The 21,328-nt window shown below is 37.5% G+C and overlaps 1 long non-coding RNA gene across 5 annotated transcripts in view; it reads left to right on the top strand.

Moving 5' to 3' along the window:
• Nucleotides 1-2,228, top strand: part of LOC128905773 (uncharacterized) — a 156,207-nt gene extending 153,979 nt beyond the window's left edge. For all 5 annotated transcript variants that reach the window (XR_008464979.1, XR_008464980.1, XR_008464976.1 and 2 more), the window contains one exon: nucleotides 992-2,228. This is a non-coding gene — a long non-coding RNA (uncharacterized LOC128905773). The remainder of the gene's footprint in view (nucleotides 1-991) is intronic.
• The last annotated feature ends 19,100 nt before the right edge of the window (nucleotides 2,229-21,328 follow it).

Raw genomic sequence — 21,328 nt, 5'->3', positions numbered from 1 at the left:
TAACTGAGAGTACTGCCTTAATATAGGGACCTAAAATCTGGAAATTGCTGGTGGCATGCAGTAACTTAAGCAATGACAACAGATGTTCTGCCCTTTGCTGAAAATTGGGCAGACAGCATCCTGCCAGGCAGCTGATAGTTTATTGCCAGTGGATTTTAGTGAAACTTGTTCTTTCCCTCAAATGGTTTTTAATTTTTTTCTGAAAGAAGATTTACATATCAAGGAGTAACTAAGTTTTGCTTCTGGTCCTATATAATAAATTCAATATATAGGTATTGCTGTGTGAGCCGTTCTATTGCACTGATCATTTGCACTTCATCAGCTATATTTTTATTTGGACATTCCCAAAGTCTGCTATGAAGGTATAAGGGGAGACAGTGAGACTGTGCTTTTTTTTTTTTTTTCCTGTGTTTTTTGAGAGTGTTCAGATGTAAGAAAAGAGAAGTGACAGCTGTAGTGACAGTGTTGGTTGCTGTTCAAAAGTTTCACTGGGCAGCTTCAACAGGTTTCATCATGGCTGAAATAGCCAGTTAGGCAGTAAAACTAAGGAAAGAGAACCAGGCAGATGATTGTCAGAAATGTGCTCCTGGCTAAGTGACAGAGACCCACGGTGACAAGCACGCAAACTCGTGCGTAACTACTTGTGTGAGCAGCGTTGCTGAAAGTAAGGGAAGGAAAGATCTGAAAAGGAAAGATATTCCTACAAATATATTTTTTCAGGCTTTGAGCCTTCAGTCTACAGAATAGTTTGGCTTTTACTACGCAGCTTTACAAAACACTTCAGAAAGTATTGATGTAGCAGAGGCAGGAATATGAGTAATCTAGTAATATAGACTCTTACAGCTCACATTTGTATGACTCATAAGATTCACGCTATGAAAAGTAGGAGAAGCTTTAATGCGAGGAATAATGCAAACATATTAGTTTCGTTTATTTTTTCCTTCAATAACTTTGAATGACGAAATATTCCCCGTTCTATTCTATATTTTAGGGAGGAAAAGTAATTTAGAGCTCCACCTTCGCTGCTCTGCTTAGCGAGGACCAAGGACAAACGCAGAAAATCCTGGAGACGACTTTGTTGCAGGTTGCAAGTAGCCACTAGGAGGAGCTGACTGCCTTGAAGAGGAGGCAGGGGATTGATTTACTAACAATTCCAATAAAAAGTGTTAATAAAATGAGTTCAGTACTAAAAGTAGTGCTAAGCTAAGATAAAGTTGAAGTATTTATATATTATTTACAATGGTTACATAATAACTTGTGGGATAAATGCTCTGTTTAATACTAATGTACTTCCAGGCAGGGAAGACATTCAAGGGCCTGATTTCAAAACAAAACTCAGAATGCTGTTCTCTCCTAAAAGATAAGTTCTGAGTCATGTCAGTTCCTTAGAAAGAAATGTCCTGTATTTTATGCACCAGTGTGACACAGATAAAATACCTGATTGAATGATTGAATGGAAAAAAAAAAAAAAGGAAAAGATCTCAGTTCTGTATATGGTTAAATATCAGTGGCTTTGTGGCCTTGTTCATGAGCATGGCTCTTGGACAAAACAGCTTCTGTTTTCCTGTAATAGCCTTTTTTGCTTCATTATAATCTCTTTACATATTTAGTACCATAAATAAAATAGTGGCATAGAAGAGAAATATAAATAAAACACTGGCATAGAGGGGATATGCCAAAAGTGATCTCTCAACTTGTTTCTTAATATCAGTGCCATAGTTAAAAGAAAACTCTGTTCAGCGACAGACTGGAAGGGAAGAAGGAGCAACTGCTGCATACCTCCCCAGACTGGCAAACACACATACTCACGCTGGGAAAGTTACAAATGGGATTGCTCTTAATTTTCGTCAGTTGAGGCTTTCTTTCTCTCCTCCTTCACAGGGAACTTATTGCTTATGAAAGATGCCAGAATGATGCTGCAGACCTCTCATTAAAAGGTGTTTTGGAAAAGGTTGCGTATTTGAACCAGAGAGCCAGCACCATGAACAAAGTATGAGGTATTGTTCTTCTACCCTAATTTACAAGACTGGGAGTGAAGAGGGGTGTTTGGCCTATGAAAATAATCACTTATATTTGGTCTGGCAAAGTACACTTCAGGGCAAATGCATTCTGGAAATAATGTCTTTTCTTGTTTAAAGAAGGAAGGAGAAAATTTGATTTAGAAAAGTAAATATGAAATATAATTTTTTTTTCCTTTCTCTAATTTTATGAGAGATTTGAAATCAGAAATATTGCAGCTGCCAAACTGTAGCCCAAGCAACTCGGTCAAACAAGGTTCATTTTAGAGATCTGGAAAAAGAAGGAAGGGAAGCAGAGAATCCTAGATTCTCTAAAGGCAAATTTCAGTGAGGATGGAGATGATTGCAATGAAAAATGGAATATTCTTCTTTTGATAGAAAATAGTAATAACCAGGGTAAAAAGGGACAACATGAGCTGACCATCTGCGTTCAACAAAAAGATATTTTTCCATATTCAGAAGTACATTGCTGTGAGAAGGAATCTTTTCCACACAAATGTAATTAGTATGGGCACAAGAAACCTGTCTCAAGTTAGTTTACAAACAAGGAAAAAACCCAACAGTAATGACAAAGTTAGAGATGGTTTCAAAGCAGCCCTTTGGTCCATGAGGAGGCAAGTTGCTGCCGATCAGTGGAATACTGTTTTTAAGCAGGAATGGTCTCTGCTGCCGCTTAGTTCATGCAGAATGTTATCATCTGCCTGTCACAGGTTGCCCTGTGATTTCAATATTGACTTAAGGGTAGACTAAGGAGAACTGGAAACTGCTGCCTTTCACAGAGGCAAGTTCTTGATTTGGGGGGAAGAAACAAATTCTGCAATCAGGGAGTTCAAAATGCCAGGGAAACAAGGGTCTAGATTTTGCAAAGAGACAAGTATCTGCATTCAGAGCTTGGTGGAATCTTCTTTGAGGCAGGGTGTTACTTTTGAGGAGTCAAAAAGAAAAAAAAGAGAAAACCCAGATGGGGGCTGTCAGGTTCTGCTTGGTTGTCCGCTCAGCTGAGGTGCTGCCTTTCACAGATAATTATCTCGATGTGCCTAGACCTTGCCAAACTCAGGCTGGGTAAACCAAGGAAAGTAGCCTTTTCAAGATTTTGCCACATTGAAAATTTAGATGTATGATCTCACAGTTTTGATTAAATTACCACGTCAGAGGAGCTGGTATGTGGAATCTAGTTCCTGTCACTATGCAGGATCTTTTAACTGTGAAGGGCATTGATCATTACCTTTCACTCTCGCTAAGGTCAGGAGTTCATATAGCATAGCTGCCTTTTGCTCATGCATCTCTTTTGGTGGGAGGGATCCCCACTCCTTGATGAACTGCTGTTGCAACAAGAGCTGGCAGCTATGGAGAACTGCCTGTGGGTGGCAGAGGGTCTTAAACCACTCATAATACTGAATCCTAATGAGTTTACTCAGATATTCTCAATTGCTTCACCACTGGCAATATCGGGAAGCTGAAAGTAAAAGGATGCTGATACTGCGTACTGTCCCATATTGACTATTTCACCTATGAACTCCAACTGTCTAGAAGAGTTCTTTACACAGACATTCCACTAGAAAATCAAATAAAATCAAATATCCAGAATTAACATTTTTGAAAGGAGAAAAGGAACAGACTGTTTTTCTATTGGTGTTTCTCAGAAAGCAGACTGTTCAGTCCTACATGGTGGGGCTGTATACTCATGCTAAGTTGGTTAAACTAACAGATACATTATGGGCAAAAGTGATGGCTGGCCTAGTACCAAAATTATTTTTTCATTGTGAGATCTGGGGAGAAGTGGCATTGATAAAACATGATGCACGAGAATATATCTGCCACCAAGAACACAAGATTTCCACCCATTTAGTCATCTGACCTGACACAGGGATGCAGATTTAAGATACTTAAACATACGTCTACAGGGCCATTTTAGCTCCCTCTCCTGTAAGATCTTGTGTTGCATCTGCCATTATTGTGGGGAAGTATCAAAACCCCCAGACTGTCTAAAATGTCACTTAGCCTCTGTGGAGTCTCCCCTATTAGAACTCCAGTAAGGTGTTCTCTTGGACCAACTGGTGAGTTGTTGGCAGGTGAACATCAATGAGTCTGGCTGTACTGGCCAGTGTATATCTGCCATCTCTGGCTGCCCCCATGGACAATCTGGCAGATCAGAAGATGGCTGGGACACCTCAATCACCCGAGACCAAAGTGGCTTGGCTAAAATGTCGTTAGCAGCTTGAGTTAAACAGCAAGGCTTTAGAAGCAGCAGCTGAGAGATAGGTGTGTGTTGCATTTCACTGGTATGCAACCTCAAGTAGTTGCCCTCAAAACTTCTATCTGTATCTGGATGGTCTCTTGTTAAAAAGATTGTTAGAATCATAGAATCATAGAATTGCTGAGGTTGGAAGGGACCTTTAAGATCATCGAGTCCAACCTTTAACCTACCCTGACAAAAGCCACTTCTAAACCATGTCCCTAAGTGCCCCATCTATCCTTTTTTTAAACACCTCCAGAGATGGTGAATCCACCACCTCCCTGGGCAGCCTATTCCAATGTTTAATAACCCTTTCAGTGAAAAAATGTTTCCTAATATCCAATCTAAACCTCCCCTGACATAACTTGAACCCATTTCCTCTCGTCCTGTCACTTACCACCAGGGAGAAGAGGTCAGCCCCCATCTCTCTACAACCTCCTTTCAGGTAGTTGTAGAGGGTGATAAGGTCTCCCCTCAGCCTCCTCTTCTCCAAGCTAAACAACCCCAGCTCCCTCAGTCGTTCTTCATAAGGTTTGTCCTCCAGACCCCTCACCAGCTTTGTAGCCCTTCTCTGGACACGCTCCAACACCTCAATGTCCCTCTTGTAGCGAGGGGCCCAAAACTGAACGCAGTACTCGAGGTGGGGCCTCACCAGTGCCGAGTACAGGGGGATGATCACTTCCCTAGTCCGGCTCACCACACTATTCCTGATACAGGCTAGGATGCTGTTGGCCTTCTTGGCCACCTGGGCACACTGCTGGCTCATATTCAGCCGGCTGTCAACCAACACCCCCAGGTCCTTTTCTGTCGGGCTGCTTTCGAGCCACTCCGCCCCAATCCTGTAGCGCTGCATGGGGTTGTTGTGACCCAAGTGTAGGACCCGGCACTTGGCCTTGTTGAACCTCATACCATTGGTCTCAGCCCATCGGTCCAGCCTGCCCAGATCCCTCTGCAGCGCCAACCTACCCTCAAGCAGATCAACACGCCCGCCCAGTTTAGTGGCATCTGCTAACTTACTGAGGGTGCATTCGATCCCTTCATCCAGATCATTGATAAAGATATTAAAGAGAACCGGCCCCAGCACCGAGCCCTGGGGGACACCACTTGTGACCGGACACCAACTGGGTTTAACTCCATTTACCACCACTCTCTGGGCACGGCCATCCAGCCAGTTTTTTACCCAGCGAAGAGTACACCTGTCCAGGCCATGAGCAGCCAGTTTCTCCAGGAGAAACTGTTTCTTCATTTGATAGCACAAGTTTCCTTGCATGGAGAACACCTACTTAATGTTATCCTGAATGAAATGTAATTTGAACATGACACAGTAATAGAGAACAAAAATTCTCCATTAGAGAGGGAAACTTGTCCATTTGGCCTAAATTTACTGGGCTATATAATATGGCTCCACTCCCTGTTGACAGCAAAGATCCTTCACACTAACACAAAAGCCTGAACTAAATCCGAGATTAGTAACTGTAACAGAAACATGACAACACTTCATTCCTCTTTGAGTGAGGTTTAGAGTTTAAAATACAGTTGGCCTAATTTTGCTTGGAAAATCTCTTATTCTTTTTATCTACATTTTCATGCAAAAGTTTTTGAAAATAAATCTCTCCCATGTCAGTACAGGAATGTTCCTTTCCTTTTCCCTTTGCTTTATGGGAGGGTGACATGTAACTTGACAGGCTCCATTCTGCCAAACTCTGTGGCTCTTATTCTACTATGGAAAATAAGTTGGGATAAAATCAGGTAATAAAACGTGCTAAAGCCCAGTGTCAGCTGTGGTTTATGTGACCAGTCAAATATGGGGCTTTCACTGTGATAAAGCTTGATTTTGCATCTGTTCGTATTTTTACAGACAAAACATGTTACTTGTAGATATCCATGATTTAAAACATACTTGCCTTATCGATTTTTATTTGAAATAAAACTTCTAAAGCAAACATAACCTTTCCTGTGCAAAAGCTGCACATTATGGTTAATGATCCGAATCCTAAATTCTTTGTGGACCTTAGTTACATAGAGCTCCTACTGATCCCAGTGACGGCTGAATTTCTGGCTCATCAGTATTAGTAATAGCAATCCTAAACAGTGTTTTAAGAAACCAATACAAGCTCCCTGAATATATTCACCACGTGAGCACATAAAACTGATGGTTTGATGAACTGGGAAGTGCCAGCCTTTCCTACAAATGATCCTTGGTGTCTTAGCCACTATTATATTTGAGAAGAGACCTTTTAAGAAGCCGGGTAAACTTGATGAATCCAAAATCATTAAACACCTGTTCCATTAATGACATGGAATTTGTCCTGTGTACAATTGCAGCCGTTTCCATCTGACAGTTCATCTGAGAGAATTGGGCCTAATAAGGAGGGCAGAGGTTCTCAGCTAATGAGCAAGTCGAGGTTCTGATCTATTAGGCTACATAGAAACTACCCTGTCTTTAAGACTTAAAATTAGACTGGGGCTTTGGCCTTGTTTTCAAACATTTATTAATCATCAGTGGCTTAATCCTGCAGGACTATTCACCTGAAATCAGTGGAACTATTCACAGGGGTAAAAAACGTACTCTTGGGCCACAGAAGTACAGTATGTTCCCCATGACATCATCCAGGGAGCATGAGTTCAGTCTTGCTTAGCCCTTGCTTAGTCTGCAAGAAATGTACTAACAGAAGAGTGATTCTTTAGAATTTGAATTCTTGACTAGTAGAAAAGCACCCTTTTTTTTCTTTTTCACAAAAAGTTCTGTTCTTAGCAAAGTCAGAGCTCAACATGCTTAACATGTTTAGGGAATCTTTTTTTTTGTCAAAAACGTCAATATTATCGAGTTTATAATTTATCTTCCCAGAAAATATTAATGAAAATTTCTATTAAGATTATTATTTTCATGGGTGAGCAAGTAAGTTCAGAGAGAAAAAAACTCCAGAGAGTATATTTTGCATATTTCAGTCACCATATTAAAAAAAAAAAAAAAAAAGAATTAAAACTGCAGAAAAAATTGACCCTGTGAAATAGCGACTAAGAGATTGTGGGCACTGTGCTGCAATGATGTCACCCTAGAGCTGCTTTGGCCACCACTAGTTTGTTCTCTTTGTCGTGACTCGTTTCATAAGCACACTGTCCCTGAGAAAACCGTGCTAGAACCTCACAGGCACTTATCTCCGCTTGACCTCTCCGAAATGCAGCCACCAAAACAATAACTGTTAATGCGAGCGCCAGACTTCTGTGCTAATAGTTTTTTGAAGGAGACTTCGTGATTTATTCTTATCATCAGGTACTCTATTAGAGAGGTGGTTGAGGTATGGTATACTTGGGTTGTCGTAATACTTTGAAGTCATTAGTATTTTAGAGGAAAGTGTGGAAAGAGGAAAATGCACTGAAGCTGCACACATGTGAGTGGTAGTCACTGACAGAGTGGCGATAGACCCAGTGTAATGAAAGACTCCAAACGTATGCCACAAACAGTATGACAAGTTTTGTCAGTATAACCATCAAAGTGTTTGCTAGATAAAAAATGTTCTTACAGAATCAAAATAAAAGTTTTGAGTGCCAGCCTAGCTTAAGACAATTATTTGCTGCTGGCCTGACTCAATATTTACCATTAATAAATACTGTGTTATGTTGGTCTGTTAAAGGTAAGTAGAGCAGCACCAACTCCTGTATACCTTGGATGGCACATGCTGAAGACTACCTCTCCTTACAAATATGTACTCAGGCCAAATAAAGATAGTTGATATAGTGACAAAAGATTGGTTTTCTTTTCTACTGCACAGTTTGAATTCTTCCCTGTTCAATGTGTGACAAAAGAAATCCTATTTTGTGGCCGTTAAGTCCAAGCAGTACAAGTTCTGTTTTCACTTAATTTATTAAGAAACTCTGGTTTTACAGTGCAAGACAGTATTATTCCAGATTGTGCTAATATAGCTAACTTTGTTGCTACTCTGTACGAAGTACTATTTATTTTTCATCTTGTCATTTTTACAGAAGTGTGAGAAATTATTTGCAATTCTAGATCATATAGAGCCTCCTTTCATGACCTCGTGACCAGTACTTCCCTGACATCAACGGCAGCTTTGCTAAGGCAAAGTAAATGTCATAAAATGTTTTGTTCTACCGCAGACACTGGCAAATATCTGGCATCTGTTTTCTGTTGTCTAGCTGCTATTCTGTTTTCTGAAACAGAAGCTTCCATTTCTCATCTAATTCCTTGATGAATTCAGTCTCTTATGGGATTGAAAGAATTGTTAGGAAAAAAATGTAAAACATTCTGTTAAAGGAAACATAAAAAGTTTCATAGTGATTTCCATGTAATTAATTGTTCAGACTGGTTGGGATTTCTTAAAATAATCCAAATAAAAACTCAAGAATGTTTATCTTGACAACTGGAAAATTCTTCAGCTGAATAGTATAATTTCTTCTGGTTTTGTCTGGGTATTCTTGATAGATTCCATTGGAATTCAGTTACTTTTGTCATCAGCTTTACTATTTTACCAAAATACAGCATAAGGTCTGTGTGTACAGTAGGTAGATTTTTCAATTGTATCCAACTATTGGCTAACAGGATATAAAATACTTAACAAAATACCTATTCAACTCCTTATTACTAAAGCTTTAAAGAAGATAAAATAGCACTCTCACTTCAGGAATTATTTTGGCTAAGCATATAACATTAATACTCATTAACATGCTTTCAAATATATTGCCAGAGTGGTAATAAAATCAACACCTAATTTCTATATTGAAACTAAGCCAAAGTGCATTTGGTCTTGTCACTACATAGCAGTCTGCGTGATACTTAAGATATCAACATAAACACTGGATAAAACCGTAATTTCTTTATTAAGTCAAGACGTTGCAATTTTATCATGAACCAGTATTGTTCAACTGCATAAGCAAAATGCATGGTCAAGCAAGAGGACAAGAGATGAGATCAGCTTTTGTTTTCACACTTACATGTTTTCATAGTTTGTCACTGTCAGATACCAAATAACACCCAGAAAGCTAATTCCAGTTTTTATACTTACTGCTTGCCATTTAGATAAAGTCTCAAGCAGTCGCTTAAGTTTATGGGCAATATTTGCCTAGGGTAATGCATAATCAGATACGTTTTCTGTGTTATTTCAGATCAGACCAACATACGTACGTTAACAGTGGAATCTGCTCACAGCACACTTCGTTTCAGTAAAATTCAAATTCTACAACCTTATAAAATGAGTTGCAAATTTCATCACTGCTGTGAAATGAAGAAGATACAGTTTTAGATAATGGCAATCTGTGCTTATTTATAAGCAGTATCACTAAAAATTTTGGAGATAAAAATAAATAAATGTAGACAGGTATTTGCTTCCAGAGCCCTAAATCTGCAAGATTATTTATCAAGATCATTGTCTTTTCATGTATACATGTGAGATGTTTCTGTCTCAATGCTATTCCATGGCTTCTGTGAATTACTGGGGTTTTTTTCTATCTAGTCCCTAGCAGATTTAGAACCCAAATCACTATGGATTGTTACCAGATACTTTACTGCAATATCCCAATTGTGGTCTAGGACTGATAGGGCAATGACACGTAGGAAAAAAGCAGTTATACTCTCAGGCAGAGAGCTTTGATGGTACCAGGAAAATGTGAAGTTTTTATTTTGTAGAGCCCTTATTAACTGCACCACTTATGAGACAAAATGGCAATAATTTCATTTATAGAATTGTGAATCTGGATCATTGAAATAACGAGGTCTCACTGAAGTAATTCTCCCTCTCTCCCAAACCTTGCTGGTTTGGTTTTGGTCAAGAATAATTGGCTGAGGTTTCATTTTAACTTACAGTTAGTTACCCTGCATCCTCTAATTTGACCTTCTTCATCAGTCGCAGTTACTGTTCCTAGTTTTACTGTATGCTTAGCTCTCTCATTCTGTTTTAATTCTTCTTCCTTTAAAACTTGCACTGCAAAATCATTATGCTCTGTGACAAGTCTTAGTGAAGTACTCTCCGTATTGCTTTCAACTCTTCTAATATCAGAACGTGGACTGCAGCATTTCAAACAGATTTGGTATTTTAAGAGATTTTCCTACATTTTGTTATTTTAGTTCAATATTAAGAAGAACAAAAAAGAAAAAGAATAACAAACCCTGTATTATGAAGGAAGAACAAGTTCTTCCATTTTTTATGGATTTTTTTTATATATACATTATGCCTTGCTGCTTCTGTTTCACACCTGAAGAAGAATTGGTCCTCAAAGCTTTTCTGTATTTTTTTTAACTTTTCAAGCTGATCTAATAAAAACAATGTCTAATGACCTTTTCTTTTAGCCTTCATGGCTGCAGCTGCACTACTGCTGTGCTAGTGGTATTCACTTTTCTGCTGTGATTTATAGCAAACAGTTTTTGAACTCTTATCAAAGCGTAAACATATTGTTACCATTCTCATAACCACAGAAACAGCTACAACCAAACATCATAGAAAAATTTACCCTGTAGCACCATCTTATTCTGTGTAAACACTGGCCAATTGAAGTTCTCACATTTTTCTATGAAGCACAAATCATGCAACAGAACTGTTGCTATCCTGTGACTCAATAACCATTAAGCTGCAGTATACACTTAAAGACATATAGTGGCATAGCATAATTCAGTGAAAAGGCATAAGGTCAAGTAGTTCGGATTTCTTCAGTTTATTGGAGTAGAACTGGTTCTAATAAATTTTGAGGTGTTGACACCTGAATTTTATTCTGTGAACATCTTTAGGAAAGTTTTTTTCATAAAACAGAACCTAAAACTTATTACATTTTTTATGTTGGAATATTATTCAATTGTATACTGCAAGTTTTCTAGTGTTCACTTTTTCCCACTGAAGATGTTATAGACCTACGTTATCTAAGAAATCAATTATTTTAATTCCCCTAAAATTTACTTTTTTGAATGAATTCAATTAAAGTGTTATATAACATGGTACATTGTCTTAGAAGGTGCAGATTATTCATTCATCTTCACTCAGGATGGAGACTGTGTCATGTAAATCTCTCATAAGGCTTATGGCCATATTTCTTCCTGAGTAGTAGGTTTATCCGTAGCATTCATATGAAATAGTAAATTCATCAGGATCGAGAACTAGAATTTCCCCAAGAAGCGTGCAGCTATGAGGAAATGTACCTTTTATGTTAAAATAATTCAAGGCAAAGCATTTTTCGTGATTTTGACAAATATGGAGAAAAAAAAATTCTGCACTTCCCAAAATTAAAGTGAACTGTTTTATTTTTGAGGTTTATCCACTGCATTTTGGTTGTTTTGACTTATTATTATTTTATTATTTCCTTCTGCCATCTGACATGACTGATTTTTGTCCCCAGGTAAATTGCTTCCTTTTTTGATGTCTGTCTTTTTCGTGTAGATCAGAGTTCCAATATGGCCATGCTCTTGAAAGGGAAGCACTGAATACACAGCTCATTTATCAAGGCAAAAGTGTTTAACTATGACCTTAAGCACATGCTGCTGCTTGTTAGTTTAACTGAAGCTACACAAACACGATAAAAGGTAACTGACCTTTATTCTGTGCTCTAGGTATCTATTTGATGATGATCTCACTTTGTCCAGAGGTTTAACAAGTGTTTACTTTTTAACTAACTCTCTGATTACATGATCCTCTTTTCCCTGACTCTCTTCCTTCATCATATGATACAGCTTTTTCTTAAGTCTCTGACATTTCAAGTGAGGGTCACTGTATTTATGCAGTGCCAAGAACTAGGAAGAGTCTTATGTGCTGAGTGTGCTCTTCCCCATTGTTCTGCAAATTAGTCAACATGAAACCAAATAGTGATAATGTGTTGTTATGATTAAGGTTAATAAGCTACTGATTATCGCCATAGACTACAGTTCCAGACACATTATTTAAATGGATTGCTTTGTTGAACTAGTTGATAAAAGATCCAAATTTCCCCTTGTTGTGATAAAAGATGTTATAAGCCTTTAGAGGGATAGGGAAACATTACACAACAGGAACAGTTTACCCTATCCAGTACATTACAGATTTATCTTATGGTGATTATAGCACACTACAGCTCCAGAAACACTGTTTGGTAGCAAAAAGATACTCTTCTGTGTCTCTGAGACTAAGCCACTTGAAAAAAAATGATCCTGTCTTAAGCAACCTATTGTTACCTTCCTGGTGCACACAACACATTTAACAAATGATGGTGTTCAGTTAACCTTGCTTTCTAAACTTGATTAGCATGCAAGGCCACGAGTTTTATGCAACCTGGTCTTTACCAGCAGTGATCTAAACATGAATTCAGTAGCTCAAGTCAACTATCCTTCAGTAAAAACACTGAAAACCAGTCAATTCATTAAAAAAACCCCAACAAACATGCAAAACCTAACAACCAAATAACCACCCAAGCATAATTTTAGCTGAGTCCTTGGCAAGACTACCAACCTGGAAAACCATTTCCTAACCTTCAAAATTAACAAAAGTTTTTAAAAGAACAAGCTTAAAAAAACCATTTATATATGTTTATAGGATACATAAATCTCAGACCAGAAACAGAATTTTTTAAAATTATATACTTTCTTCCCAGTAGTAGTTTTACAGCTCATTTCAGATTATTTGCAATTTTGAAAACACTGACCAGAATACCTTTTTCTTCTCTAGCTCTGGAAGAGGATAATTTCCTTTGAAATTCACAGTCTAATCTAGATTTCTCCTAATGACAATGCTTCATTCCAGGAAAAAAACAGCACAAGAACTTAGAAAAGCTTTCTCTGACTTTTTAGCCCAGATTTCTGAGTGCTACCAACTGGGTCATTACTGACAAGCTTGTATTTTTACGCTTTATCACGCTGGTTGACACTCACGGGCCCCAAAGAAGAGTAGCTGAACATTGAGGTAAGAAAGGGCACTTGTTATGCCAAAAAAAGCAAGGTGCATTGTGCAAAAGTGCTTTAACAATCAATTATTAAGAATCCAGAGATGACAACTCATATACATGTATGTAAGTCGATAACCTTTGGGCACTTCATCCCGAGGGATCACAGCAGTCAGTGGCAGAATGGATCAAGGTCGGTGATAATGAAGTCCGTGATGGTGAAGACCAAATGCAATCTAGTCTAGCCCTAAGAAAGAAAAGCTTGCAGTGGCTTCATTGAACTACGTAGCGTACCATGTGACACCAGATGAAAAAAGGAAAGTTAAATTTCCAGCTTCCTCTTTCGCATTGTTTTGAGAAGTCCTTCTTGCTTCTGTTCACCTTTTTGTTACAAAGCATATACCTGAATTACTGAGTTCGCAAGTTCCAATTATTTCTTTTCAAATCACTCTTGCTTACCTTCTTCTGCTGTAACCAGCTCCACAAGACAAAATATTAAGTCATTCAAAAAACAGGAAAAAATGGAAGCCTGGCACTTGACTGTCAAACTGTAAGTATTTTGTAAGCATACAGGAAAATGCAGGTTACATACCTGTATCACAGGCTGTTTGTGTGAAAGAGAAGTAGTAAGACAATTAGTTCTCTTCTAGAGCATTTTTAAAGATGGGGTGAAAAATTTCTCTTTCCTGAGTGAAATTAAAACAAAATGTTTCACTCTTAGTAGCTGAATGCAAAATTAAAATTCAAGAGCTGGTGCTGCAAATATTCAATTCTGCATGTGTAAGATAGGTACTTCAATAAATAATATGACACAATATGTGTCTCAGCATGCCTCTCCTACTTAGGCAACTTATTAAATCTATATATACCTACCTGTATAGAATAATCAGCCTGACACCCACTGTGATCACTGAAATGATCATTATTACAGTTAGGATCAAGAAATATCCTTTCTAAAATATCAATAGAAAATTCATTGGAGAAAATTAGGGCTACAAAATTTGCGTACTGACAAGAATTCCCAAAATTATATACCGGGTGTACACAAGCTGCGTTTTTACTTGCAGTACTTTAAAAACTGTATCCCATTACAATTTCACTAGCTAGGTTAGGAGTAAAATAAGGTCTTAAAATATATCAGACAGATATAAGCAAGCGATCTGTCTTTTTCATTAAGACAATTCTCTTTCATTTTCTCTGAAAAAAAGACTTTTATAGAATAAATCTGAAAACTTGTTTAAAACCTCAAGTGAAAAGTGTAAAGGAGAGAGAGGTTCTGGCTGTTTTGTGATTTAGAATATGCAAAGAAACCACATTGTTTCAGAAGAGCCAAGAAGCGTGGTATCATTATGAGAAGATTAAAGAAGACACTGTGTTGTGCGTCCTATGCTACTGTAGGGTGTATTCTACATGTCAGACAAGTCATGTGTGTTCCGTGTGTGCAATTCATCACGGGCCATTAAATATAAAGGCATGAACTCTAAATCAGAAATTTCTATAAATTGGTATGGTCTGGGAGAAAAGTTTGGAGAAGTATCATTACATGCTTGCCATTTTTTTACACTTTTTCTAACAGGCAGCCACTGTCAGTCACCGAAGAAGTTGGGACATTGGACGTGGCTCCCTTTGCGTTCTTGATTGACTACAGCCTGTTCTTAGGAATTCTCTTGTCACAGGCCTTGAACCATACAAACGGGGCTCAGAGACACTGAGGCTTCACTTTTGTTTGCATTGGCAGATTTTGAGTGTAGTCGTGGTGGGAATAGAAGGGCCTCCTCCTATGCGAGGCCTCTTTCTGTAAGGAGTGGGAAGAGAATGGAAAAAGACAAGCCTACTGCTTGGGCACACTGGGGATATAAACTTTTCCTAAAGTATTTCAGAGTTGCTCCCTCAAACAAAAGGGGAGCAGGGAAAGGATGTCTCTCGGGAGTCATAATTCATGTTACAGTCTGCTTATTGAATGGGGCAGCTCCTTGAAAGATTCATAGATCTTAAGGTCATTTATGATTGTCTTGCCTGGCTTGTGTGACACAAGCAATAGAATTTCATCCCTTCAGTGTTGCCTTCAAACCCATTAGGATTATGTATTACCCCAAGTATATATGTACTTAATGATTCTCCAGTAATAAAAGAAATAAAAAATTAATGGCCATAAACACAGCAACTTGTCTGGTGCAACTGAAGACCAAAGAGTGCAGTGCTGCTTGTCAAGTTTTAAGTCATTTGAGAGGAAAAATAAATATCTAAAAATACTCTGAGTGCTCCTTGTGTAAATTGAAGGCAGTGAAGGGAGACAAAGCAGTTTGTCCTTTTACCTCTCTATTTGGGGGAAGAGTAGCCATTCCCCCATCTGTGCTGGCAGTGCCCTTTGCTGAGTTACTGCCACAGATGTAAGTAAAGGGGCACAGAGAAGAAGGAGAAGTGGCAGTATTATCACTGTAGAAGATGAATGTAGTGGCACTTCTAATTTATTTAGTATTCAGGATTTCAACTTTAATTAGGATTCTTTTGTCACATCATTCATCAAATGCACTTGAAAGAAATGGAAATTAACACCAAAGTTTCTGTTGCCTGAGGCATGCTTTTAGTACTTCTGCGCATTTTGGTTTATTGTTGTTCAGTTCAGTGAAATAGTTTACTTGTGATAGTTCACTTAGCTGTAACTGAATTTCAAAGGGTGTAGAATGAATACATGCTCTTTAAAAGTGCTATTATGTGAAGCCCCTGTAGCTCCTAACACCTTTTATCGAAAAACAATTATTTTTCTCTCTCTCTTTTTCTTTTTTTTTTTTTTTTTTTGATGACTTACTTCTGTGTTTTATAATGTAACATAGTATACCAGCTTTTGCCCTAAGAATTCATTATCGAACTAGCTAGCGGAGGAAGACTGTGATTGCTAGAATGCTAGTAAGTCACAGACTGTCTATTACTTATAAATTGCACTTGTGTTTAAATGAAATAATATAACTTATTTGCTGAAATCATTCCCGTTTAAGATGGAACTCAATATATCTACGATAATACCGTCTGCACGGGGAAAAGTTCCTGCATTAATTATTACTCCAACTCCATGCCTGCCATTGTAAAATTTACTCTGTCCTGACATAACAGCAGCTGCGTTGATAAATGGTGCTCCTTATAGCCAGAGCTTCCAGCTCATATAGCAGAGGTCCAGTCAGACGTTTGAATGAAAAGAATGTGAACAAATATTACAGTCTGAGGCTACGCATCATATCAGCAAGGCTACTACTGTCAGCACAAAAATCATTAGCTGGTGTCCAAAACTCAACGCTTGGTTTAAAATCAAAAGGTTTGTTAAGCAAGTATTTCTGAGAGCTCTGCAATTAATGAAGGCTGGTTTGTGGTGCTTGTGGAGATGTACTGCAGAATCTAAGCAAGTGCAAATTCTGACTGTAGGTTTTCCTTCAGTTTGGGGATTCGAAGGTTTCTTCTTTCTGGATTCTCTGGTGGCCAGTGAGATGTGTAATTTTCTGTAAGTATCATCTCTTTCTCTCTCTCTTTTTTATGTTTTCTCGTTGCTGATTTTCAAAAAATCAATAGTGAAGTTCAAAGAAACTTTGCCATTTTTGTGCCGCCTTCTCATATGTACCTGAAAGTTAAATGGACTAAGAAGTAGAAACATTTCTACATATCAACTACCACATAATTTTTCATAGGAAATGTTGCTAATACCCAATGGTAAAATTCCCAAATTTAAAACTTGCATTTAAAACTTGCATTCCTATTACCAAACCTTTTAAAAAGCTCTGGACTATCTTTCCAGCTTTTTGTCTATGTTACAGGAGCTAGAAATTACACTTCAAAAAGACAGACATTCTCTTAGAAAACATTTGATGCTGCAGGTTAGATGTGTACTGAAAAGTTATAACTATCACGCAGCCAGGGCTTTGAAACTGGAGATAGGTTTCTGCTCTATGAAATGTTTAGCACACTTCTCAAGGGAGCCGTAAAATGATAAATAAGAAATATTTGAGAAAACCAGGATTACCTACAAGCTCACCTACCTCCTGGATGAATCAATTAAACATTTCAACTTACTTAAGTGTGAACAAGACCAAACTCCTCACAGGTTTCTGAACGCTACCAAAGACACAAGATACTTTGTACACCATCCTTCAAATACAAGAAACTAGCATGTTTCAGGACCCTTTCTTTGCAGTGACTGACTTATGGAGTATATTAAGTCTGAAGTATAATACAGTATTTCTAAGAACTCAAAATACATGTTTTAAGTATAATGCAAATAAAAATAATGGAGTCTGTATGTTTGAGTAAATTAGTCTACTTACAGATTGTTTCAAATAACTGGTACACTGAAACACAAGTTTCAAACAAGTATATTGGTGAAATTGTTATGGGCATGGATTTAGTCTCAAGGAAAAACCCTGGCAGCAGAAACTGCAGTGGTGGCTAAAAGATCTCTTTTATAACAGGACATCATGAACGCAGTTTTTGTGGGTGCCTAAAGCCAGTTCTGAGTATAAATAAATTGTAGCTCTGAGAATATTATCTATGCCTTGTACTTCAGAGCTGTCAGTCAGTATTTTTGATCATTAGCCATCTGTGATTATTTTAATTTTTGCCAGCAGGAGAAGGAACTCTTTTCCACCAGGGAGCTCTGTTATTACAATATAATTTATATGTAAAGAGCTCATTTCATTAGAGGAAAAAAGCCAACTTTTTACATAGGCTTTTTTTTTAAAGTTTAAAAGAAACTTGTAACATTAAAATATTTATTTTGCATTTCTTTTTGTATTGATATCTTTGGCGTGGTCCGTGTAAAACTAATTAACATCTTACTGGTGGGTTAACAATAATTCTGTGTCTTTAGCTCAGTTTTCACTTAGCATCCAGTATAGAAGATTTAGAAACTGAACCAATCATGAACCTGAAGTATATAACTAGAGAAATTACAATTTTTCAGTTCCACTTGCCATTACTGTATTTTAGACCCTAACTATGCCTTTACCATGTTAGTTAAAATCTTTACAGGGTTATTTTAGATTTGCCTCCCATCAGTCTGTTGACAGAACGACTTTATAATGACCTTTTACTAGGTCATTACAGGTTTTTACTAGGAATGACTTGCTGAAATGATGTTGCATCTCCCTGATGTACTGAAATGAAACTCTGCCCGATGTTATTGTATAAAGCTCTATTTTTATTGTCATTGTAAATGCTGACATTATAAACTAAGTGAGCTAAATTAGTTCATAAGAATGCTATCATAAAATAAATTAGTTTATAAACTTATCTAGTTCTGACTTTCTTTTTCCAGACTATCCCTGTTTGTCAAGGGTGCCAAGTACCTGTTGCCATTTTTGGCCTCAGGTCTCAGAGGTCTTAAAATTTGAAAGTATTCAGGTGAACTTAAAGATAAAATCTGCATCATTATGGCTGTTTACACACGATGCCTGTGTTTAACATCCTCAAAAGGCAATGGAGTTCTGTGCATACCAAGAATAGTTCCTATACTTTTATATGAGTACACAGAAGTCTTCTGTTTTGTGCACCATAACTGTGGTACAGAGAATGTCTGTATTTTTAGCTCTTCTCTCACAGATCTGCAAGAAGCCAGTTCTAAAAGCAATGAAAATTGCCTACTGCAGTTGCCTTTTCTTGGTATAAGCAAGCTTTGAAGCTGTAATTACATTAAGTTCTCAAAGTAACTTACGTTTTGTATTTGACTTCTGAATTTGAATCAATTCCATGATCTAACATATAAGGTCAGATGAGTAGTCACTGTCAATTGTACACATACTTCAGCATTTACAGAGCATTTCTGTTTTATCCTATCTGATCACGTGGATTTATGACATACAAGTATGCTGCACATAACAACTCTTCCATCATCTTTAATCAGTAGGATGAGGCGAATTTTAGTAAGCAATGTGAGAATAAGTTATAAAAGCTCTCTAATTAAAAGAAAAATACTCACATTGTGAGGACATACAGGTTTTTTCTCTATGGTTACATTATGAGTCAAACAACAAGAAAGAAAAAGATAAATTTAAATAGAAAGAAAGTTTTGAAGTAATAAGTAGTTGCTTGTACTGGCAATTACAATTGGATTCAGTGTCCAAATCTTGCACTCCCAGGTACCTTGGGTTTGCACATATGTTTCACCTTACTATTGTACCAACTGATTCTTCACAAGGAGATGTCTAAGCAATCATAGTAATGGAAAAGTTTTCTCCCCCCCCCCTTTTTTTTTGACGTCTAGTGAGGGATTTGCTTTTTAGCATTTTTCAGTGCTGTGCAATCCAAAGCTCTCTCTTCATTTCACAAGCACGTAGTCACTCAGCAAGAGTAAATATGTAAGGCAAAAGGCATGTCTTGAGAATGTGGTGACCACACTACAAGTAATGTAATGCGACGTAGGGAGATCGGTTACCTCAGGTTAGCCGTTGTCACTCCTATGAAGTGAGAGCTCTCCTGGACCTCCACCTCTGAGTCAGTTCTGCTCCGAAGGAGCCAAATCCGTTCTGCAACTCACAACAAGGTAAAGAGGAGCAGCTGGGACATACGCTTCAGAAGTACAGAGGTGACCTAATAGAAAATACTAATTTAGACACACCTGAGATCTCTGCTTCTCTGTCATATTCACTGAAATTGGCCAGTGAGTACGTTGGTATAAGGATAGGTCATGCACACTTACATCACAAATATATAAACCACCTTCGTCTTAACAAATACCCTAAAAAGTGACAGTTAAAAGGTTTAAGGAAGATAACACACCACAAGCATCTCTGAATATATGTAACTTCTAAAATTGTAATAGCTTGCTATTTGAATAGCAGACAAACAGAAGAATTGACCCGTACAAGGTTTTCTACACTTTTGACAAAACTTCATAAACCGTCCTGGTTCTGTTAAACAAAAATATCCTTGGGACAAGCTGAAAGTAATTCACTTTTTACCTCTTTATTGCCAAATTTGATTTGATTTGATTGAATCTATATTTATCCTCATGTGGCTCTGGAGCACTCACAAACTTTCGTAATTCCAGTCTATCAGGGCAAATCTGCAAGTAAAAATCCTCACTTTTATCAGCAGGTATTCAACGAATGGCAGGTGGCAAATAAAGCACTTAGTGAATTGTTTTAATTGCATTTCTCTCCTGTCTCCCAGAACTTGAGAAAGTTTTAGAAAGCTATAGAGGAGCAGGATGGATTTATTTGCTGCTATCATTTTGCTCAAAAAAACACTGCTTGCTTTCAGAAAAGACTTGCTGATATAATTTCACTGCCTTTCATGTATGGATGATATTTAAACTGGTACAACAAAGGGTATATTGTAGTGCAGCAGAGATGTATATCACAACAAATATGAAAGCAAAGAGCTAAATTTGCTGCACCTACTCAAGAATATAAAGAAGCTTTTAACCTGAGTCAGTTGTCATGGAGTACAGAATAAAATCCTTTTCTCCTGGGAATTAAATAGAAATGAATGTTAGCAGGTTTAGCTGTAGTTATGTTTTCTGCCATTGGTTCATTTTATACAATTACGTTAATACAGTGCTACAAGAAAATCATTAACTGGAAAGTTCAGTGTTCAGCTCAAAAACTTTTTTGACTTATACTGTTGTTCTCACTATTTTTGCTTGTTTCACGTGATGAAGAGAGCACATAAGATAACACATACTTTGTATTAATGAGTATTTGAGATTGGGCTGGACATCCTTGAACAGAGCAAACATGCTTCAGTGAATGAATCTGCTGAAGTTCCCTACACATAATCTTTATCTATGGCTGCAGCAATTTAAAAACCCACTTAGTTTTGAAATAAGCATGTTCAATTCCTTTATTTTCAAGGTTTTTGACTGGGCGCTCTAGATTTGATAAATTTAGCCTGTGAAATATCAACTATATTTATGGGAACACGTGAAGGAATCTTGTGGTGTATAGCTATGGCAAGAAGCTTTATCCTGTAATAATCTCCTACTGCTGAAGTATCTCCACAGAGCCATAAAGAGTTAGTGTAGTCTGGAGATATGAGCAGATTGAGGATCAAGGGGTAGTAATTATGCACCATTCTTGTTTGATCTTCTTTGCAAAGTGAGGTGGGTGATACCTGATTGTTCCTAAGAAAACCATGTGAAGCTTTAGGCGGTAAGACTAATTGTGGTAAAGGATAATTAAAGGAAAATATAAGGATAAAGGGATCAATTAAAAAAAGGTGAAACTAGAACTTGACTTCT

The sequence above is a fragment of the Rissa tridactyla genome, chromosome 2, assembly GCF_028500815.1.
Source record: "Rissa tridactyla isolate bRisTri1 chromosome 2, bRisTri1.patW.cur.20221130, whole genome shotgun sequence".
NCBI lineage: Eukaryota > Metazoa > Chordata > Aves > Charadriiformes > Laridae > Rissa > Rissa tridactyla.
Note: the sequence above shows the minus strand (reverse complement) of the source record. Positions and strands in the feature narration are given on the sequence as shown.